This window comes from Oratosquilla oratoria, chromosome 33 (assembly GCF_046742065.1).
Source record: "Oratosquilla oratoria isolate Oo_2021 chromosome 33, ASM4674206v1, whole genome shotgun sequence".
In the NCBI taxonomy this organism is placed as follows: Eukaryota; Metazoa; Arthropoda; class Malacostraca; order Stomatopoda; family Squillidae; genus Oratosquilla; species Oratosquilla oratoria.
Window position 1 is genome coordinate 49,244,181 of NC_134809.1, and position 25,000 is coordinate 49,269,180.

The following is a 25,000-nucleotide window of genomic DNA, read 5'->3' on the forward strand; positions in this document are numbered from 1 at the left end:
ACTAATACAGAAGTTCATTTATCCTACTATCTAGTACAGTCTGCTCAAAATCGAGGTTTTGTACATATGCTTATTTGGCCAGTGGGAACCTGGCACTTCTCAGGCATAGGAGGGTTGATCTTAAGAGAGAGGATGATAGTCTACATCTCATCCACGATACAATGCTACTTTTTGGTTGTTGTTTTTTTCTGCCATCACCTCTGCCAGATGAGCGTAGAATGCCTTTGCCCTTAGACCCATCCCACCTGAAGTCGTAAAGGTTATAGGAGTAAATGAACCCTGGTCCATATTCTGTATGCGCTCTTCGTACATCCTGATATTCTCATTCTCGTTCCGGGAGTGGGACGCCTCAATAGTTAGGTTATTGTGACAGGGGGGCCATCAGATCAAATATTCGCATGTGGTAAATCTAGATCTCATCCACGATACAATGCTACTATTTGGTTGTTTCTTTTCTGCAATCACCTCTGCCAGATGAGCGTAGAATGCCTTTGCCCTTGGACCCATCCCACCTGAAGTCGTAAAGGTTATAGGAGTAAATGAACCCTGGTCCATATTCTAAATATGCTCTTCGTACATCCTGGTATTCTCATTCTCGTTCCTGGAGTGGGACGCCTCAATAGTTAGGTTATTGTAACAGGGGACCATCAGATCAAATATTCGCATGTCAAAGAAAGTCAATTGTCCCTGTGTCCAGAAGCCTCTTGCACTGACATCTACCCGTGCTTCACCTGAGGTGCTGGACGTGCGGTGCCTGAGGTTCTACCCTCCTAGTGGGAGTAATGCTGGTTCGATGGTCACATTCATGCATACCTCCCAAAGCATTTGGTCAAGGAGATTTCTTACCTCGTCATGTCTCATGCAGATGAATCCATCCTGCTTGCATATCATCGCATGGTTTAGATTAAACTGTGCACCATAGGAACATCTGTTGGGCAGCCTTTCCAATGGCCGCCCCATACCTCAAGGCAATGGCATCCGTGAATTCTCTTTTGTTTAGGTTGAATCTCTTTGCCCTGATTGGTAGTGCTGTCAACCAATTGGACAGCACTTCCTGTGCCATTGCTATCTTTCTTTTCATACGATTCGATAGCTGATCTAAAAGAGTGCGAAGCTCCTCCTTCTGCCTCTCTTCCCTTCCCTTTGATATGTTTCTTCTGATTTCTCTGATTTCCTCCACGTTAGTCTCCTTCTGTTGATCTTGTGACACGATGTTGTTTGTCAGGGAGGACGTGAGTTTCAGGGAGTTTTGGTGTTCTATGTAAGCAAGGTTTAGCGGGTTGGAAATGCCCAACCTTCCCGTTCTTGGTGAAAGTCCAGTAAGTTTTATTTTCTCTTTGTTTATTATCCGTCCGTTGATGATGGCCGGAATTAGCTCGTCTCTGATAGTTTCTTCATGAGGACTTAGTAGTTCGGTGATGCTCGGTACCGTCCTTAAGATGTAGTTCCACTTATGTTTAATACCATATATGAATGCGACATATACCACCTGTGGTTCAGTCTTTGCAAAGTTGGCTAGTAGCCTAAGTTCCGCCATCCATTCGATAACTTTGTTTTAGATATATTGCTTTTTATATGATTCAGAGCCAATCACAGCACCGAGATGTCTTTCGCCCTTTTTAGTTACCTTCACTTCACTATTCTTAAAGAGGTTTTTGGCATTGTCAAAGTAGTCTGGCTTCACTATGAGGACAGACTTCTTTGCATTCAGGATATAGCCCAAGTCCGGACCGTGTGTCTGCACCAGATCCCACAATTTTTTTTCAAGTCTGTTATTTCCCTGCTCCCGTGAGATCATCTGCACATGCTACCTGTTTAACCCTGGTGTCCTCATTCTGTATCCTCTGCTGCAGGTGCATAAGACCAAGCGCTCAGATCTCCCTGAGTGGTGCCTTCCGAAGATTTGATGACCTCCACTTTCGTCTCTTTCTTCTCAATTCTGTTGGTGACGAATAGCTTTGCTGGCGCTCTGTATGTGTTCCCCACGTACTTGGTCAAAACTGGGCACTTGGTTTTGATATTGTGTATAGCCTCTCTATGTTGTTGAAGGCGTTGTATGCACCGACTAATAACACTGTTTTGCAGTCTGGTTCCTCAAATATCTTCCTCGTGGCGTGAATTGCCGTCTCGCAACCTGCCTATTGCCCCGCACACACCTGAAGGTTGCCAACCGCCTCTCGCACCTCGTCCTTTGCGACTTCTATGATGGTTTTTCCTATTATTATTCTCAAAACCTCACCTATACCAATTGGACGGCAGCCAGGCTTCTTATCCAGTGGGATAAGTCTGCACGCTGTGTATGCCTCAAGGTGCTGACAGTCCTCAGTCACCAATTTCTTCGCTAAACCAGCGATGGCCTCTTGCAGTCCCCCCGCTGCCGTCCCAAATAGACTGGTGCTGAGGAGACATTTCCACCCAGACGCATCTAAGCCCGATGGTCCCACCGCTCTCAAAGACCACATCCTGGGGTGGGAGGTAGTCACCATTGAATTTAGTATCCAGGTTTGCTGGTCTTACTGTAGGATACTTTTCTTTCAAGATCTTCAGCGTTTTCTCATTTAAGGGTGGAACTCTTGGGTCATTCTCACCTGCAATCGACTTCATGGCAGCTGAAACCTTTTCCTGCTTAATCTTGTCTGCAAAATTCCTGGCTCTGTCTTCTGGTCTTTTCTTTCTGTTGGTGCCACTGTGGAGTCTATCTTGAATGAATCTCTGCCTCCATCACCGGTTGCTCCACTTCTCCCTTCTTTCACTGTTCCATTCTCCGTTGCAATGCCTGGACATACTACGAGTGCTTTGATTTTCTGGTTCTCTGTTATGTAAGGCGTGGAAAGATAGCCAGTGTTTTGAATACCTGCAGGGTATAAGGAGATGAGATTATATATGGCTTAGTAGACAGGTAATTTCTTTTATTAGGACTTTGGTTGCATTGCATTTAAGTGGAATGAAGTGGTTTCTTGGGGAGAGGGCAAGTATCCTGCTGTAGGCGTCGTCCAGCCGCTCATCCACCATGGGCTGCTGCCACGTCTACCAAAACCTGCCCTCCCCCCTCCCACCTCTTGATGACGTAGGGTTTTGTCCTCCGACCTCAATATTTTGGGATCACCTTCCTCTTCTGAGTCTCTCTCACTCAATAAACCACCACCCCCGTTCATCTCCATCACCCACCCCCCATCCTCCACAGTCTCCATGTCTTCTCCCAGTTGACCACTCCTCGCCTCCGGAAGTTGTTGCTCCCCCCGATTTTTGCATTCCCCTCTTCTTCTGCAGTTCGTGCACTCTCTTCTACTTTTGACGTATAAGCATTGTCTGAAATTTTGCTGTGCAGACGCACAAACGCATTATGTTTTGCTGACCATCACGGATGGGACTCCTAGTCCTTGGGTGACTTAAATGGACAGTGCTAACACCACCAGTCGCCACCTGTGCCAGCCCCAGAGCACATCTGTGATATCATAACTCCTTCCAATTGACATTTTCTGTTCGTCCTCTGGCTTGCTAGTACTCAATTCTCACATGATAGTTTACAACTTTCCCTCATGTTTGTTTGAGAGAACTCATGCTTATCTGAGAGAAAACGTGGGAGAGATATTTTATAAAGCTTTTGGATAAGAGGGGTGAGAGAGGTAGGGATGCCCGGGAATGATTTACGGAGATATAATGAGAGAGGCAGCTAGGGAAAGAGGGCCAGGGGGTGGGAAGTTTCAAGGGTAAGTACGTATGATGTATACAGTGTAAGAGGGTAGTAGATAAGGGTTGGTCGGGACGACCAACTGGTAGCTATCGAGTTCTGTAAGAGGCTTGTAGATAAGGTTCGTAAATAGATGTAGAAAAGGGAAGTAGATAAAGGTAGAAAAAGGGGTAGTTGGTGAGGATTTCATTTTTATGAATCGGCTGTTTGGTAAACAACAGGAGTTGCACAAGCTTGATTTTTACCCAATGCTTACAAACAGTCGATGGGGACCCAATTTCATTGTTGTATAATGTTCATGTTTATGCTGATGTAACAATATGTAAACTATGTCAGTGTGCAGTGAATTCGAGATTGCTTGAGTAAGCAGTATTGCATTGCGGAGTTGCAACGGTGGGTCTGATTGGAAAAAGGGCGGAGGAGGAGAAAATTCAATTAGTTCACGATTATAAGATCACGCCCTTAGGGGAGGTTCTTAACCCCTTCCATACGGTGCCGCACACGTAGGCGTCATGGACTTAGATCTCGGTGGCAGCAGCCAATGCCAGCCGTACGACGTGTCGTAATAATACTTGCATCATAAAATATAGTCACCGCTTATATCAATCGTTCTCTCTTCACCCGTGAATTTTGATAATCATAGAAAATGCGATTACAAAAGAATTAGAAAGAATGTCATTATGGAGGGGCGACTACAATAAATATAATCAAGACACCGATATGGCAGCCTCGCGAATACACTCGCTCCCCATGACGCCTACGTGTGCGGCACCGTATGGAAGGGGTTAAATGTAAAGTTAAAGATCATTGGACTAAAAAAAATCATGACGTCATTGCAGAACTGACATAGGACATAAATTCCATGTTCTCGAGGGGAGTCCTTTGGTGTAGTAATATTCGGGAAGAAAAGAAAGAAGAATTAATCTTGTTTTAATTCCCCTTGTACGAAAAAATAGTGAAGTGAAGATCAGAAGCCTGACAGTGCAAAATACAATTACTAAGTGAGCTCAATCAGAAATTGAATGAGTCGAATGATCAGAGGCACAGGGCCTACCAAATAAAAGGTGAGTAAACAAAACATTAATAAAAGACAGCAGAGAAAGTAGAAAGTGAGAGACGCAAAGTAAAAGCACGAAAGAAAGACGGCAACAGAGTGGTGACACACGTCACATACAAATTTAGAGAGAGAGAGAGGAGAGAAGCGCCAAGGGAAGTAATGCGGCAGAAAGGAGGGGGAGGAGGAGAGGGCAAGAGGATGATATCAGGAGGGGAGTAGGAGGAGGGGAGGAGAAAGGAAAAGACAGATTTAGAGAGAGAAGGGAGGAGGGTTTAGAGAGAGAAATTAAAAGAAGGAGAGAAATAGATGAAGGGAAAGCGAGAGAAGGAGAAAGACAGGGGTAGAGGGAGACAGATGGACGAAGAGAGAGAGAGAGAGAGAGAGAGAGAGAGAGAGAGAGAGAGAGAGAGAGAGAGAGAGAGAGAGAGAGAGAGAGAGAGAGAGAGAGAGAGAGAGAGAGAGAAGGGTGGGGGGTGAGGGGTAAGACAGATAGATGGAAGGGGAGAATTTTTGGAGGGAGAGAGAAATAAGGAGAAGGAGATTTAGGGAAAAGAATGTGAAAGAAGAAGGATAGTAAAAGAAGGATATTTAGCTGATTGGAGTGTGGGTGCCGGCTAGCGACGGATCTATGGGTCTGTGGGTCTGTAGGGAAAAGGGGGAGGGGGAGGGGAAGAAGGAAGAGGGAAGACGAGACTAACCTTTACTGTCTTGCTTGTCTATGGAGGCGGCGGAAGGTTAAATTGATAGGCACTGCTTATGAATAAAAATACACAAACAGACAAATGAACGCATAAACTAGTCTGGTAAACAACTCCCTATTCCTCGTTCACTGACAAAACTTATCATCTGTGGTTATCTACATATTTCTACTTGTATTTATGTATACAATTGTCCATCAAGTATACCTTAACCTCAAGCTTGTGTAAATGTCCAATTTTCTAAGACCTGTGTGAACTTTAAACAGTCTAGTCCCCCATATCATATCTATCTTCTCACCATGCTCTGGAGCTGCCATCAAATCCTGGCTCAAAACTTGAGACTCTTGAATATTTTTATAGGCAGAAGGATAGGATAGGAGAGATAGGAGGAGGGACAGGGGGGAAGTGAGTGTGTGTGTGTGTGTGTGTGTGTGTGTGTGTGTGTGTGTGTGTGTGTGTGTGTGTGTGTGTGTGAGAGAGAGAGAGAGAGAGAGAGAGAGAGAGAGAGAGAGAGAGAGAGAGAGATGGGGAGTAGACAGAAAGGAGCGAGAGAAGGGTTGAATAGAGCATGAGATCGATATGAAGGAGATATAAACAGGAGAGGAGATAGATAGATACAAGCTATAATTTATAAATCAATGCATCCAAGCCTGTGGTGATGTGGAAAGGATGTCAAGCATAACTGTATGAATTCCTGCTTTATGCGATGATATTTGAAAAAGATAAGAAAAGACCAAAGAATTATAATAAATAAATGAATATATAAATGAATAATAATCAAATTGAATAAATGAATAAGCAGAGAAAAATATAGATAAGAAAGGTGATAAAGTAGCTTAAGAAATTTTAAGATATCTTGATATTTCTTCTTTAAGTGACGAATACCATACCCATTATGCTCACATACCCTCGTGACTTCTCTGTGTGCTTCAAGGCGGTTACTCTCGAAGTTGGGATGATGGGGGGAGGTGATGTTTCCTGCCACTGCCCCTAAAATTGTTCAGCCTGCTGGCACCTCCGGCACTGTTCTCGTCCGATTATTGTGTATTTTCATATTTTTACCACTTTCAGAGCACCCACACTTTTCAATTTCACATGAGGCCTAGATAAAGCCGACCCTAACACACTATATCAGTTTCATCCACTTCTAACACTCCCCCACACCATAAATATTCTATAATCTCGAGAGAGAAAGAGAGCACGTCCTCTCCGCACGATGCCACACGCACTACTACTACTACTACTACTACTACTACTACTACTACTACTACTACTACTACTACTACTACTACTACTACTACTACTACTACTACTACTACTACTACTACTACTACTACTACTACTACTACTACTACTACTACTACTACTACTACTACTACTACTACTACTACTACTACTACTACTACTACCACTACTACTACTACTACTACTACTACTACTACTACCACTACTACTACTACTACCACTACTACTACTACTACTACTACTACTACTACTACTACTACTACTACTACTACTACTACTACTACTACCACTACCACTACTACTACTACTACTACTACTACTACTACTACTACTACTACTACTACTACTACTACTACTACTACTACTACTACTACTACTACTACTACTACAATTGCTATAATTATTCATCTATTCTTTTATTCTATTTCTTTATTTATTTTTCATATCTATTTTTCATGGATTGATTTCCTGGAAATCCTTTTCATCTCTCTTGCAATAGGAAGAAAAAGATTTGTGTCATTTTATGTGTCATTTTTGCCTATATTAAACTTGATCATCTTATTATCTTCTTTTTTATAATTTTCTACCATCGGGCAACCATAATCTACCACATATTGTCTTGTCCTGTTCAGTCTGAGCAAAAAATTAAACAAACATATATAATGCTTACGCATTACTGAGCAGTGTAAAATTCTTCCTTCTACATGGACAACCTGAGGAAGTTATATTCTTATCCTTGTTAGGTCCCGTTTCTGCTTTAGATTTGCTGGAGTTGTCTGATCTTACGACTTTTTTCAATGTTGCTCCATAGGCTATTGTATCTGCTTGAAAATATCTATTTGATAGTAATCTTGAGACACTGCGCCAACTTCTGCTTCGTCACTCCTGCAAACCTTTCTATCTTGTCTCTCCACCTTCTTTCTAGTCTCCTTCTTGCACGCTTCCCATCTCGCTCCGTATACTCAGTAATACACTTCCTCCGCTGCTCATCATTCGTACGCGCTAACTTGCCTGCCTGATTCCATATCCTCTCTTTTACCACCTCCACAATATCTTTCGCTCCACTCTGCTCTCTCACCCAACTTGCTCTTTTGGTCTCTGATCGTTATCTCCACCACTGATTTCTCCATTCTTCTCTGTGTACTCCTCCGCTTTGTCTTCATTGCCTTCGCCACTTTCCAAGTCTCACATCCATAGATTATGGATGGCATTATACTTTGATTGTAAGCTTTGTTTTTTTTATGCATGGAGGTAGAGAGTCCCTGATGATCTTCTTGTATATACAAAACATTTTCCAACCAATTCTAATACGTCTTTCTATTTCATTATCATGATCTTTAGTCACCTAACATCTAGCCTAAATGATTATACTCTTCAACTTCGTCACTGCTTTCACCATCGATTATATCTTTATTTTGAACTTGAGTATTACTTAGGCATCACTCAGGTCAAGTCAACGGGGGTAGCTGGTTTAAACAGTGAGATGGCGAATGGTTGTGTTTCAGTGATTAGCGTCGAAGAGGTGCAATCACTACACAATAGAATTGTTGTCTTAGAGAAGAATGTTGAAGGCCTTAAAGAGGAGAATCGAGTTCTTCGCTCGATGATCCAAAACACAGACGACAAACCATGTTTGGAACCTGGGTGGAAAAGGGGATAAACAAAACAGGGAGAGGGGGTAAAAAGTCCTCACCAGACCCACTTGAATGCAGAAACTCATCTCAAGCTCTTGTGGGTTTACAAGAAGAAACGAAGAAAACGCAATAGAAGAAGGATAGGGCAGTCGCTTGATCCCTGCCCACAGGTAAGATTTTGGTTGTAGGAGATAGCCAGGTGCGGTATTTAGATAAGGCCTAATGCAACAAAGATAGGAAGTATAGGACCCAGGTGTGTTTACCCGGGGTGGGGATAGGTGATGTTAGAGACAGGATTGAAGAGTGTATAGTCGGAGAAGGTATAAAACCCATCGTTTGTTTGAGTGCTGGTGAGAATCACATAGGTAAGTTAGGGAGTGAGGAATTGTTTGCGCGGTTTCGGGATACACTAGATAAGATTAGGAATAAGGGAGGGGTTCCTTTTCTATGTGGAATCCTTCCGAGGGATAGAGTTGGAGGCATGTGGCATTCCAGGGTAATTGAAATGAATTGCAGGCTGACAAAATATTGTAAAGCCAATGGATGAGCATTTTGTCAACAACTGGGATCACTTTTACGGTAAGAATCATCTATATACAAAGGACGGGGCGCACTTGTTGCCCAGAGGATTTCGGCTCCTTGGTAGATTAAGTGGGAGTCTGGGGGAAGTATCGGAATATAGTTTAGGCAATGGAAACAGCTCAGTGAGGGACTGTGTAAAGAATCACCAAATTAGGTGGAGGAAGGATAAAGTAAATTTTTACTATATAAACAGCAGAAGCGTAATAAATAGAATTGATTTACTGCGAGGTAAAGTACGCGTAGAAAGATTTGATATTGTATAACTATTACTAAATCCGGGATCTATATGGCTGATAAACATTTACTTCAGGAAATCGAGATAGAAGGATATAAGTTTTTCATAAGAACAGGGTTGGCAGGAGTGGGGGAGGAGTATCACTTTTCGTTAAAAATACAATAAACTGTATTATCAATAATTCGGTTAAGGAAGAGGATAATGCGGAATCTATTTAGGTGGAGATTATAGGTAAGAAAAAAAAATATTATTATCGTCCTATATAGACCTCCTAACCTCAGTATTGAGCATACTCATGCCCTGATTCATAAAATTCGCAGGGTGTCTCAGTAAAGTTTTGTGATCATTGACAGGAAAATTTTAGTAAGAGATCAGCAAACAAACAAAAAAATCTTAGATATGGTGCAGGGTAACTTCCTAAAACAAATAAATACCTATCCTACGAGGGAGAGAATACTCTGGACTTACTCTTAATTAATAATGAGCACCTAACGAGTAACGTAAAAGTGGGAGATAGTCTAGGCTCTAGCGATCATCAAGAGATAAGATTTAATATTGTTTGGAAAGAATAAAAAAAAATATATATACGAAGAACGTTCAAGTACCGGATTTCAGGAGAGCCAATTTTGACAAGATGAGAAACTATATGAGACATTTGATCACTTATGGGACCGACCCAGGGGGCTATGACGGGGTCAGATATACGGTCAGTCCGGACGTCATTAGAGCGGCCAGGGGTCGGGTCACGGAAGGTATGCGTACCTTAGGTCAGGTCACTTGCGGACGCGGGGTCGACAGCCAGGTCAGCGATTTGGACGAAGTGTATAGTAACCTAACAGATTTGATTTTAAATGCACAAAATAAATTTATTCCCCCTAGGTCAATACGGAAGAATAGTAATACTCACAGATGAATGACGGACAGGCTGAAGTATGAGATCGGAATGAAAAGGGGACTTCTCAAAAGAATAAAAAATGGGAAAACACACCTTAGATCCAAATATAACGATATGGCAATACTGGTTAAAAAGAATGTGCGCACAGCAAAACCCTGTGAAATTAAGGTTGACAGACAAATTAAATCCAACCCAAAGGGCTTCTTTAATCTCTGGAGAACAAAAAATGAGGGAAGGATAGGCCCAAGACAAGATACCTGACTGCGATCCAATTTTAAGTGGGGATGAAGAAAGTAGACTATCTAATATCAGCATTAGTAAAGTAGTGGTAAAGCAGATTGAAAGACTGAAAGCTACAAAATCCCCGGGTTCAGACGAAAATTTTCCGAGAGTGCTTAAGGAGTGTAAAATTGAAATCTACGGCCAGTTAACAGAATTATTTAATAAGTCGGTAGGCACTGGTTTTGTGCCTATTGCTTGGAGGCAGGCAAACATTGTTCCTGTTTTCAAAAAAGGGAGATAAATCGTCTATATGCAACTACAGGTCAATCAGTTTGACATTAGTTATAAGTAAAATGCTTGAATTAATATAATAGTTAATAGACTCAAAGAACACATCGAGAGACATATTTTGATTCGTGCCACACAGCATGGTTTCTCCAAGGGTATGTCATGTGTGACTAATCTTCTATCCTTTTACACTAAAGTATATAAGGCGTCAGATAACAATGACAATTACGATGTTATTTACCTTGACTGCCCATGGCATAGGAGAAAAAGTGTTAGAATGGATTAAAGCTTGGATCAGTAACAGAAAACAGCGGGTCACCATAAATGGTGTTAAATCCAAGTGAGGCGTGTTTCTATTGGTGTCACCCAGGGGTCAGTTTAGGTATGTTGATGACATACTCGTAATTGTACCTAAAGATACAGACATTAATAACAAACTCAGGAGATTAAACAGTGTAAATGAAAATATACAATTTACTGCAGAAAATGAAAATAACGGAAAATTACCTTTCTTAGACACAATTATCCATAGAATAGATAAAAATGTGAAATTTTCAGTTTACCGGAAACCCACCAATAAAGAAGACTATATACACTTCTACTCAGGACATGATGACAGAACTAAAACAGGTATTATAATAGGTTTCTTCCTCAGAGCATTTCGTATATGCAGTAAAGAATTTCTAGATCCTGAATTACAACATATTACTGAGACTTTCATCAAACTCAAATATCCAAAAGGTCTCTTATGTAGGTTGAAAAAGAAAGCCAAAGAAATAATTAACAAAAGTAAAGATGAAAATAAAAATAAGAATGATAATAAATGTAATAATGAAACCAGATATATCACAGTACCAAACTCTAATGTTAATTCATACCTAGACACTTTTCTTCTAAAAGCGGGTATCAAAATAGCCAGGACGTCAGGTAGCAAAGTAAGACACATACACACTTACTCAGTTTCAGGTTGGCATTTGTATCTGAAAAATCCATTCTCTTAATAAGAGATAATGGGCTAGGGTTTTAGGAAAATTTCAATTTTAGAGCGGTAGCCCTCCCTTTTTTTCTGTTTTATTATCTTTACTATCATTATTATCATTGCTAACGTTACTATTATTACTATCATCACCATCATTAGTATAATTTCTATCATCACTATCACCACCATCGTTGTCATCATCATCCCCATCATTATTGTGATTATCATAATCTTTATTATTGTAACTACTTCTACTACTACTACTACGACTATTACTACAACTACTACTACTACTACTACTACTACTACTACTACTACTACTACTACTACTACTACTACTACTACTACTTTTTAAATTTATCAAACGACCTCCATCCTCGTGGAATTGTGTGTTGAAAGCAGTCAGGATCTGTCTCCCACAGACACAGTTCATTGGCCCCTCTCTCGCCAATGACTGTGGTTGGCTACCCTTTTATGTTTTTTTTAATGAAACCTAATACAGAAGTTCATTTATCCTACTATCTACTACAGTCTGCTCAAAATCGAGGTTTTGTACATATGCTTATTTGGCCAGTGGGAACCTGGCACTTCTCAGGCATAGGAGGGTTGATCTTAAGAGAGAGGATGATAGTCTACATCTCATCCACGATACAATGCTACTTTTTGGTTGTTGTTTTTTTCTGCCATCACCTCTGCCAGATGAGCGTAGAATGCCTTTGCCCTTAGACCCATCCCACCTGAAGTCGTAAAGGTTATAGGAGTAAATGAACCCTGGTCCATATTCTGTATGCGCTCTTCGTACATCCTGATATTCTCATTCTCGTTCCGGGAGTGGGACGCCTCAATAGTTAGGTTATTGTGACAGGGGGGCCATCAGATCAAATATTCGCATGTGGTAAATCTAGATCTCATCCACGATACAATGCTACTTTTTGGTTGTTTCTTTTCTGCAATCACCTCTGCCAGATGAGCGTAGAATGCCTTTGCCCTTGGACCCATCCCACCTGAAGTCGTAAAGGTTATAGGAGTAAATGAACCCTGGTCCATATTCTAAATATGCTCTTCGTACATCCTGGTATTCTCATTCTCGTTCCTGGAGTGGGACGCCTCAATAGTTAGGTTATTGTAACAGGGGACCATCAGATCAAATATTCGCATGTCAAAGAAAGTCAATTGTCCCTGTGTCCAGAAGCCTCTTGCACTGACATCTACCCGTGCTTCACCTGAGGTGCTGGACGTGCGGTGCCTGAGGTTCTACCCTCCTAGTGGGAGTAATGCTGGTTCGATGGTCACATTCATGCATACCTCCCAAAGCATTTGGTCAAGGAGATTTCTTACCTCGTCATGTCTCATGCAGATGAATCCATCCTGCTTGCATATCATCGCATGGTTTAGATTAAACTGTGCACCATAGGAACATCTGTTAGGCAGCCTTTCCAATGGCCGCCCCATACCTCAAGGCAATGGCATCCGTGAATTCTCTTTTGTTTAGGATGAATCTCTTTGCCCTGATTGGTAGTGTTGTCAACCAATTGGACGCCCCACCCCATCTTTCTGTGCCATTGCTATTTTTCTTTTCATACGATTCGATGGCTGATTTAAAGGAGTGCGAAGCTCCTCCTTCTGCCTCTCTTCCCTTCCCTTTGATATGTTTCTTCTGATTTCTCTGATTTCCTCCATGTTAGTCTCCTTCTGTTGATCTTGTGACACGATGTTGTTTTTCAGGGAGGACGTGAGTTTCAGGGAGTTTTGGTGTTCTATGTAAGCAAGGTTTAGCGGGTTGGAAATGCCCAACCTTCCCGTTCTTGGTGAAAGTCCAGTAAGTTTTATTTTCTCTTTGTTTATTATCCGTCCGTTGATGATGGCCGGAATTAGCTCGTATCTGATAGTTTCTTCCAGAGGACTTAGTAGTTCGGTGATGTTCGGTACCGTCCTTAAGATGTAGTTCCACTTATGTTTAACACCGTATATGAATGCGGCATATGCCACCTGCGGTTCAGTTTTCGCATAATTGGCTAGTAGCCTAATTTCCGCCACCCATTTTGTTTTTGATATATTGCTTATCAAATAATTCAGAGCCGATCATAGCACCGAGATGTCTTTACCACTCTTTAGTTACCTTCACTTTACTATTTTAGATATGTTTTTGGTATTGCCAAAGTAGCCCGGCCTCACTATGAGGACAGACTTCTTTGCATTTGGGATATAACCCAGGTCCGGATCGTGTGCCTGCACCAGATCCCACAATTTTTTTTCAAGTCTGTTATTTCCCTGCTCCCGTGAGATCATCTGCATATGCTACCTGTTTAACCCTGGTGTCCTCATTCTGTATCCTCTGCTGCAGGTGCATAAGACCAAGCGCTCAGATCTCCCTGAGTGGTGCCTTCCGAAGATTTGATGACCTCCACTTTCGTCTCTTTCTTCTCAATTCTGTTGGTGACGAATAGCTTTGCTGGCGCTCTGTATGTGTTCCCCACGTACTTGCTCAAAACTGGGCACTTGGTTTTGATATTGTGTATAGCCTCTCTATGTTGTTGAAGGCGTTGTATGCACCGACTAATAACACTGTTTTGCAGTCTGGTTCCTCAAATATCTTCCTCGTGGCTTGAATTGCCGCCACACAACCTGCCTGTTGCCCTGCACACACCTGAAGGTTGCCAGCCGCTTGTCGCACTTCGTCCTTTGCGACTTCTATGATAGTTTTTCCTATTATTCTTCTCAACACCTCACCTATACCAATTGGACGACAGCCAGGTCTCTTATCCTGCGGGATAAGTCAGCACGCTGTGTATGCCTCAAGGTGCTGACAATCCTCAGTCACCAATTTCTTCGCTAAACCAGCGATGGCCTCTTGCAGTCCTCCCGCTGCCGTCCCAAATAGACTGGTGCTGAGGAGACATTTCCACCCAGACGCATCTAAGCCCGATGGTCCCACCGCTCTCAAAGACCACATCCTGGGGTGGGAGGTAGTCACCATTGAATTTAGTATCCAGGTTTGCTGGTCTTACAGTAGGATACTTTTCTTTCAAGATCTTCAGCGTTTTCTCATTTAAGGGTGGAACTCTTGGGTCATTCTCACCTGCAATCGACTTCATGGCAGCTGAAACCTTTTCCTGCTTAATCTTGTCTGCAAAATTCCTGGCTCTGTCTTCTGGTCTTTTCTTTCTGTTGGTGCCACTGTGGAGTCTATCTTGAATGAATCTCTGCCTCCATCACCGGTTGCTCCACTTCTCCCTTCTTTCACTGTTCCATTCTCCGTTGCAATGCCTGGACATACTACGAGTGCTTTGATTTTCTGGTTCTCTGTTATGTAAGGCGTGGAAAGATAGCCAGTGTTTTGAATACCTGCAGGGTATAAGGAGATGAGATTATATATGGCTTAGTAGACAGGTAATTTCTTTTATTAGGACTTTGGTTGCATTGCATTTAAGTGGAATGAAGTGGTTTCTTGGGGAGAGGACAAGTATCCTGCTGTAGGCGTCGTCCAGCCGCTCATCCACCATGGGCTGCTGGCACGTCTACCAAAACCTGCCCTCCCCCCTCCCACCTCTTGATGACGTAGGGTTTTGTCCTCCGACCTCAATATTTTGGGATCACCTTCCTCTTCTGAGTCTCTCTCACTCACTAAACCACCACCCACATTCATCTCCATCACATCCCTCCCATCCTCCACAGTCTCCACATCTTCTCCCAGTTGACCACTCCTCGCCTCCGGAAGTTGTTGCTCCCTCCGATTTCTGCAATCCCCTCCTCTTCTGCAGTTCGTGCACTCTCTTCCACTTTTGACGCATGCGCATTGTCTGCAATTTTGCTGCGCAGACGCACAAACGCAGCATGTTTTGCTGACCATCACGGGTGGGACTCCTAGTCCTTGGGTGACTTAAATGGACAGTGCTAACACCACCAGTCCCCACCTGTGCCAGCCCCAGAGCACAACCTCTGTGATATTATAATTCCTTCCAATTGACATTTTCTGTTCGTCCCCTGGCTTGCCAGTACTCAATTCTCACATGATAGTTCACAGCATTCCCTCATGTTTGTCTGAGAGAACTCATGCTTGTCTGAGAGAAACCGTGGGAGAGAGATATAAAGCATTTGAATAAAAGGGGTGAGAGAGGAAGGGGTGTCCGGGAATGATTTACGGAGATATAATGAGAGAGGCAGCTAGGGAAAGAGGGCCAGGGGGTGGGAAGTTTCAAGGGTAAGTACGTATGATGTATACAGTGTAAGAGGGTAGTAGAAAAGGGTTGGTCGGGACGACCAACTGGTAGCTATCGAGTTCTGTAAGAGGCTTGTAGATAAGGTTCGTAAATAGATGTAGAAAAGGGAAGTAGATAAAGATAGAAAAAGGGGTAGTTGGTGAGGATTTCATTTTTATGAATCGGCTGTTTGGTAAACAACAGGAGTTGCACAAGCTTGATTTTTACCCAATGCTTACAAACAGTCGATGGGGACCCGATTTCATTGTTGTATAATGTTCATGTTTATGCTGATGTAACAATATGTAAACTATGTCAGTGTGCAGTGAATTCGAGATTGCTTGAGTAAGGAGTATTGCATTGCGGAGTTGCAACGGTGGGTCTGATTGGAGAAAGGGCGGAGGAGGAGAAAATTCAATTAGTTCACGATTATAAGATCACGCCCTTAGGGGAGGTTCTTAAATGTAAAGTTAAAGATCATTGGACTAAAAAAAATCATGACGTCATTGCAGAACTGACATAGGACATAAATTCCATGTTCTCGAGGGGAGTCCTTTGGTGTAGTAATATTCGGGAGGAAAAGAAAGAAAAACTAAGCTTCTTTTAATTCCCCCTATACAGAAAAATAGTGAAGTAAGAAGTAGAAGCCTGACAATGCAAAATACAATTACTAAGTGAACTCAGTCAGAAATTGACTAAGTCGAATGATCGGAGGCACAGGGCCTACCGAATAAAAGAGTGAGTAATAAATAACATTAATGAAAGACAGTGGAGAAAGTAGAAAGTGAGAGACGTACTAAACGAAAGTAAAAGCACGGAAGAAAGACGGCAACAGAGTGGTGACAGGCGTCACATACAAATTTAGAGAGAGAGAGAGAGGAGAGAAGCGCCAAGGGAAGTAATGCGGCAGAAAGGAGGGGGAGGAGGAGAGGGCAAGAGGATGATATCAGGAGGGGAGTAGGAGGAGGGGAGGAGAAAGGAAAAGACAGATTTAGAGAGAGAGGGGGGGAGGGTTTAGAGAGAGAAATAGAAAGGAGAGAAGTAGATGAAGAGAAAGTGAGAGGAAGAGAGGGGAGAGGGAGAGATATGGATGAAGAGAGAGAGAGAGAGAGAGAGAGAGAGAGAGAGAGAGAGAGAGAGAGAGAGAGAGAGAGAGAGAGAGAGAGAGAGAGAGAGAGAGAGAGAGAGAGAGAAGGGTGGGGGGTGAGGGGTAAGACAGATAGATGGAAGGGGAGAATTTTTGGAGGGAGAGAGAAATAAGGAGAAGGAGATTTAGGGAAAAGAATGTGAAAGAAGAAGGATAGTAAAAGAAGGATATTTAGCTGATTGGAGTGTGGGTGCCGGCTAGCGACGGATCTATGGGTCTGTGGGTCTGTAGGGAAAAGGGGGAGGGGGAGGGGAAGAAGGAAGCGGGAAGACGAGACTAACCTTTACTGTCTTGCTTGTCTATGGAGGCGGCGGAAGGTTAAATTGATAGGCACTGCTTATGAATAAAAATACACAAACAGACAAATGAACGCATAAACTAGTCTGGTAAACAACTCCCTATTCCTCGTTCACTGACAAAACTTATCATCTGTGGTTATCTACATATTTCTACTTGTATTTATGTATACAATTGTCCATCAAGTATACCTTAACCTCAAGCTTGTGTAAATGTCCAATTTTCTAAGACCTGTGTGAACTTTAAACAGTCTAGTCCCCCATATCATATCTATCTTCTCACCATGCTCTGGAGCTGCCATCAAATCCTGGCTCAAAACTTGAGACTCTTGAATATTTTTATAGGCAGAAGGATAGGATAGGAGAGATAGGAGGAGGGACAGGGGGGAAGTGAGTGAGTGTGTGTGTGTGTGTGTGTGTGTGTGTGTGTGTGTGTGTGTGTGTGTGTGTGTGTGTGTGTGTGTGTGTGTGAGAGAGAGAGAGAGAGAGAGAGAGAGAGAGAGAGAGAGAGAGAGAGAGATGGGGAGTAGACAGAAAGGAGCGAGAGAAGGGGTGAATAGAGCATGAGATCGATATGAAGGAGATATAAACAGGAGAGGAGATAGATAGATACAAGCTATAATTTATAAATCAATGCATCCAAGCCTGTGGTGATGTGGAAAGGATGTCAAGCATAACTGTATGAATTCCTGCTTTATGCGATGATATTTGAAAAAGATAAGAAAAGACCAAAGAATGATAATAAATAAATGAATATATAAATGAATAATAATCAAATTGAATAAATGAATAAGCAGAGAAAAATATAGATAAGAAAGGTGATAAAGTAGCTTAAGAAATTTTAAGATATCTTGATATTTCTTCTTTAAGTAACGAATACCATACCCGTTATGCTCACACGCCCTCATGACTTGTCTGTGTGCTTAGAGGCGGTTACTCTCGAAGGTGGAATGGGGAGGGGAGGGGCTGTTTCTTACAATTGCCCCTAAAATTGTTCAGCCTGCTTGCACCTCCGGCACTGTTCTCGTCCGATTATTATGTATTTTGATATTTTTACCACTTTTCAGAGCACCCACAATTTTCAATTTCACATGAGGCCTAGATAAAGCCAACCCTAACACATTATATCAGTTTCGTCCACTTCTAACAATCCTTACCATGAACACTATAATCTCGAGAAAGAGAGGACGTCCTCTCCGCACGATGCCACTACCACTACTACCACCACTACTACTACTACTACTACTACTACTACTACTACTACTACTACTACTACTACTACTACTACTACTACTACTACTACTACTACTACTACTACTACTACTACTACTACTACTACTACTACTACCACTACTACTACTACTACTACTACTACTACTACTACTACTACTACTACTACTACTACTACTACTACTACTACTACCACTACTACTACTACTACCACTACTACTACTACTACTACTACTACTACTACTACTACTACTACTACTACTACTACTACTACTACTACTACTACTACTACTACTACCACTACCACTACTACTACTACTACTACTACTACTACTACTACTACTACTACTACTACTACTACTACTACTACTACTACAATTGCTATAATTATTCATCTATTCTTTTATTCTATTTCTTTATTTATTTTTCATATCTATTTTTCATGGATTGATTTCCTGGAAATTCTTTTCATCTCTCTTGCAATAGGAAGAAAAAGATTTGTGTCATTTTATGTGTCATTTTTGCCTATATTAAACTTGATCATCTTATTATCTTCTTTTTTATAATTTTCTACCATCGGGCAACCATAATCTACCACATATTGTCTTGTCCTGTTCAGTCTGAGCAAAAAATTAAACAAACATATATAATGCTTACGCATTACTGAGCAGTGTAAAATTCTTCCTTCTACATGGACAACCTGAGGAAGTTATATTCTTATCCTTGTTAGGTCCCGTTTCTGCTTTAGATTTGCTGGAGTTGTCTGATCTTACGACTTTTTTCAATGTTGCTCCATAGGCTATTGTATCTGCTTGAAAATATCTATTTGATAGTAATCTTGAGACACTGCGCCAACTTCTGCTTCGTCACTCCTGCAAACCTTTCTATCTTGTCTCTCCACCTTCTTTCTAGTCTCCTTCTTGCACGCTTCCCATCTCGCTCCGTATACTCAGTAATACACTTCCTCCGCTGCTCATCATTCGTACGCGCTAACTTGCCTGCCTGATTCCATATCCTCTCTTTTACCACCTCCACAATATCTTTCGCTCCACTCTGCTCTCTCACCCAACTTGCTCTTTTGGTCTCTGATCGTTATCTCCACCACTGACTTCTCCATTCTTCTCTGTGTACTCCTTAGCTTTATCTTCATCGCCTTCGTCAGTTTCCAAGTCTCACATCCATAGATTATGGATGGCATTATACTTTGATTGTAAGCTTTGTTTTTTTTATGCATGGAGGTAGAGAGTCCCTGATGATCTTCTTGTATATACAAAACATTTTCCAACCAATTCTAATACGTCTTTCTATTTCATTATCATGATCTTTAGTCACCTAACATCTAGCCTAAATGATTATACTCTTCAACTTCGTCACTGCTTTCACCATCGATTATATCTTTATTTTGAACTTGAGTATTACTTAGGCATCACTCAGGTCAAGTCAACGGGGGTAGCTGGTTTAAACAGTGAGATGGCGAATGGTTGTGTTTCAGTGATTAGCGTCGAAGAGGTGCAATCACTACGCAATAGAATTGTTGTCTTAGAGAAGAATGTTGAAGGCCTTAAAGAGGAGAATCGAGTTCTTCGCTCGATGATCCAAAACACAGACGACAAACCATGTTTGGAACCTGGGTGGAAAAGGGGATAAACAAAACAGGGAGAGGGGGTAAAAAGTCCTCACCAGACCCACTTGAATGCAGAAACTCATCTCAAGCTCTTGTGGGTTTACAAGAAGAAACGAAGAAAACGCAATAGAAGAAGGATAGGGCAGTCGCTTGATCCCTGCCCACAGGTAAGATTTTGGTTGTAGGAGATAGCCAGGTGCGGTATTTAGATAAGGCCTAATGCAACAAAGATAGGAAGTATAGGACCCAGGTGTGTTTACCCGGGGTGGGGATAGGTGATGTTAGAGACAGGATTGAAGAGTGTATAGTCGGAGAAGGTATAAAACCCATCGTTTGTTTGAGTGCTGGTGAGAATCACATAGGTAAGTTAGGGAGTGAGGAATTGTTTGCGCGGTTTCGGGATACACTAGATAAGATTAGGAATAAGGGAGGGGTTCCTTTTCTATGTGGAATCCTTCCGAGGGATAGAGTTGGAGGCATGTGGCATTCCAGGGTAATTGAAATGAATTGCAGGCTGACAAAATATTGTAAAGCCAATGGATGAGCATTTTGTCAACAACTGGGATCACTTTTACGGTAAGAATCATCTATATACAAAGGACGGGGCGCACTTGTTGCCCAGAGGATTTCGGCTCCTTGGTAGATTAAGTGGGAGTCTGGGGGAAGTATCGGAATATAGTTTAGGCAATGGAAACAGCTCAGTGAGGGACTGTGTAAAGAATCACCAAATTAGGTGGAGGAAGGATAAAGTAAATTTTTACTATATAAACAGCAGAAGCGTAATAAATAGAATTGATTTACTGCGAGGTAAAGTACGCGTAGAAAGATTTGATATTGTATAACTATTACTAAATCCGGGATCTATATGGCTGATAAACATTTACTTCAGGAAATCGAGAGAGAAGGATATAAGTTTTTCATAAGAACAGGGTTGGCAGGAGTGGGGGAGGAGTATCACTTTTCGTTAAAAATACAATAAACTGTATTATCAATAATTCGGTTAAGGAAGAGGATAATGCGGAATCTATTTAGGTGGAGATTATAGGTAAGAAAAAAAAATATTATTATCGTCCTATATAGACCTCCTAACCTCAGTATTGAGCATACTCATGCCCTGATTCATAAAATTCGCAGGGTGTCTCAGTAAAGTTTTGTGATCATTGACAGGAAAATTTTAGTAAGAGATCAGCAAACAAACAAAAAATCTTAGATATGGTGCAGGGTAACTTCCTAAAACAAATAAATACCTATCCTACGAGGGAGAGAATACTCTGGACTTACTCTTAATTAATAATGAGCACCTAACGAGTAACGTAAAAGTGGGAGATAGTCTAGGCTCTAGCGATCATCAAGAGATAAGATTTAATATTGTTTGGAAAGAATAAAAAAAATATATATATACGAATAACGTTCAAGTACCGGATTTCAGGAGAGCCAATTTTGACAAGATGAGAAACTATATGAGACATTTGATCACTTACGGGACCGACCCAGGGGGCTGTGACGGGGTCAGATATACGGTCAGTCCGGACGTCATTAGCGCGGTCAGGTGTCGGGTCACGGAGGGTATGCGTACCTTAGGTCAGGTCACTTGCGGGCGCGGGGTCAACAGCCAGGTCAACGATTTGAACAAAATGTATAGTAACCTAACAGATTTAATTCTAAATGCACAAAATAAATTTATTCCCCTAAGGTCAATACGGAAGAATAGTAATACTCACAGATGAATGACGGACAGGCTGAAGTATGAGATCGGAATGAAAAGGGGACTTCTCAAAAGAATAAAAAATGGGAAAACACACCTTAGATCCAAATATAACGATATGGCAATACTGGTTAAAAAGAATGTGCGCACAGCAAAACCCTGTGAAATTAAGGTTGACAGACAAATTAAATCCAACCCAAAGGGCTTCTTTAATCTCTGGAGAACAAAAAATGAGGGAAGGATAGGCCCAAGACAAGATACCTGACTGCGATCCAATTTTCAGTGGGGATGAAGAAAGTAGACTATCTAATATCAGCATTAGTAAAGTAGTGGTAAAGCAGATTGAAAGACTGAAAGCTACAAAATCCCCGGGTTCAGACGAAAATTTTCCGAGAGTGCTTAAGGAGTGTAAAATTGAAATCTACGGCCAGTTAACAGAATTATTTAATAAGTCGGTAGGCACTGGTTTTGTGCCTATTGCTTGGAGGCAGGCAAACGTTGTTCCTGTTTTCAAAAAGAGTGATAAATCGTCTATATGCAAGTACAGGCCAATCAGTTTGACATCAATTTTAGGTAAAATGTTTGAATCAATAATAGTTAATAGACTCAAAGAACACATCGAGAGACGTAATTTGATTTGTGACATACAGCATGGTTTTCTGAGGGTATCATGTGTGACTAATCTTCTATCCTTTTACATTAAAGTATATAAGGCGTCAGATAACAATAACAATTACGATGTTATTTACCTTGACTGCCCATGGTATAGGAGAAAAAGTGTTAGAATGGATTAAAGCTTGGATAAGTAACAGAAAACAGCGGGTCACCATAAATGGTGTTAAATCCAAGTGAGGCGTGTTTCTATTGGTGTCACCCAGGGGTCAGTTTAGGTATGTTGATGACATACTCGTAATTGTACCTAAAGATACAGACATTAATAACAAACTCAGGAGATTAAACAGTGTAAATGAAAATATACAATTTACTGCAGAAAATGAAAATAACGGAAAATTACCTTTCTTAGACACAATTATCCATAGAATAGATAAAAATGTGAAATTTTCAGTTTACCGGAAACCCACCAATAAAGAAGACTATATACACTTCTACTCAGGACATGATGACAGAACTAAAACAGGTATTATAATAGGTTTCTTCCTCAGAGCATTTCGTATATGCAGTAAAGAATTTCTAGATCCTGAATTACAACATATTACTGAGACTTTCATCAAACTCAAATATCCAAAAGGTCTCTTATGTAGGTTGAAAAAGAAAGCCAAAGAAATAATTAACAAAAGTAAAGATGAAAATAAAAATAAGAATGATAATAAATGTAATAATGAAACCAGATATATCACAGTACCAAACTCTAATGTTAATTCATACCTAGACACTTTTCTTCTAAAAGCGGGTATCAAAATAGCCAGGACGTCAGGTAGCAAAGTAGGACATTTGGTAACACGTAGCGACAATAATCCCACTAACGAAAACAGCGTTGTTTATAAAATCCCGTGTAAAAGCTGTCCCTCTTCATATTTTGGTGAATCTGGTCGCGGACTTAATAAAAGGATAAATGAACATAAAAATGACGTAAAAGCCCATAGGACATCTAACTCCATGGTAATACATGTGGATAAACATGGTCACCTTCCAGACTGGAACAACACAACCGTATTAAATAAAGGATCATCCAAGAAACTAAGGAAGACAATTGAGGCAGCATATATCAACACTAATAACAACATTAACCATAGAGAAGGATTTATATGTTTAGCAAAAGCCACAAGCTTATTAATAATAAAAGAATACGCAGATAAAATAACAAGCTCTCCGAAGCGTCCCATAAGATGACCTGTCCGTGTATAAAATATCCGGTTACGTTTGAGTTGTTAGCTTTGTGATCAAGACCCTGCGGGTCGAAACGTTAAGGCGTAAAATTCTCCTATTTCTCCTCGTCAACTTCTTTCACCTTCAATTTTATTTGTCATAATATAGTCAATATATATATATATATATATATATATATATATATATATATATATATATATATTTATACACACACACACACACACACACACACACACACACACACACACACACACACACATACACACACACACACACACACACACACACACACACACACACACACACACATATATATATATATATTTTTATAAATATATATTTATATATATACACACACACATATATATATATATATATATATATATATATATATATATATCTGTGTGTGTGTGTGTGTGTGTGTGTGTGTGTGTGTGTGTATGTGTGTGTGTGTGTGTGTGTGTGTGTGTGTGTGTGTGTGTGTGTGTGTGTGTGTGTGTGTGTGTGTGTGTGTGTGTGTGTGTGTGTGTGTGTGTGTGTGTGTGTGTGTGTGTGTGTGTGTGTGTGTGTGTGTGTGTGTGTGTGTGTGTGTGTGTGTGTGTGTGTGTGTGTGTGTTGCTAAATGTGAAGGAGGATAGGGAGGGAAAGATAGCTGTAGTGGGAAATGCTAAGAAAATGACCGCGATGAGTGAGGAAAATGGAGGAGAAATAAGGAAGGATGAAGTGAAGGCAGCAGTTAAGATGATGAAAGCAGGTAAGTCACCTGGTCTGGATGGATGCCATGCAGAATGTCTTAAAAAAGGAGGTACAGTGATGGTGGACTGGTTGGTGAGGTTATCTAATGTTTGCTGGAGAGAAGGTAGAGTGCCGGAGGACTGGAGGAGTGCTTGTATAGTTCCACTTTACAAGGGAAAGGGGGACAAGTGTAAATGTAGTAGTTTCAGAGGGATTAGCTTGTTAAGTGTAGTTGGGAAGGCTTATGAGAGGATCTTGATTGAGAGGATTAGGAGAGGAACAGAGGGAGTAATTGGTGAGTAACAGTGTGGATTTAGGATGGGTAGAGGTTGTGTAGATCAGATTTTTGTGGTAAGACAGATATGTGAGAAAGCTATAGGAAAGGGGAAGGATGTTTTTTGGGCCTTTATGGATCTGGAAAAGGCTTACGACAGGGTAGACAGAAAGGCACTGTGGGAGGTTATGTGGATATACGGGATAGGAGGAAAGCTTCTGGGAGCTGTCAAGAGTTTTTATGAGAGTAGTAGAGCTTGTGTCAGGATTAGAAATGGAGAGAGTGAGTGGTTTGAGGTAAAGGTGGGACTTCGTCAAGGATGCGTTATGTCACCCTGGCTGTTCAACTTATACAGGGATGGGGTAGTGCGAGAGGTAAATGCAAGGGTAGTGGGTCAGGAATTGGAGATGGTTAAA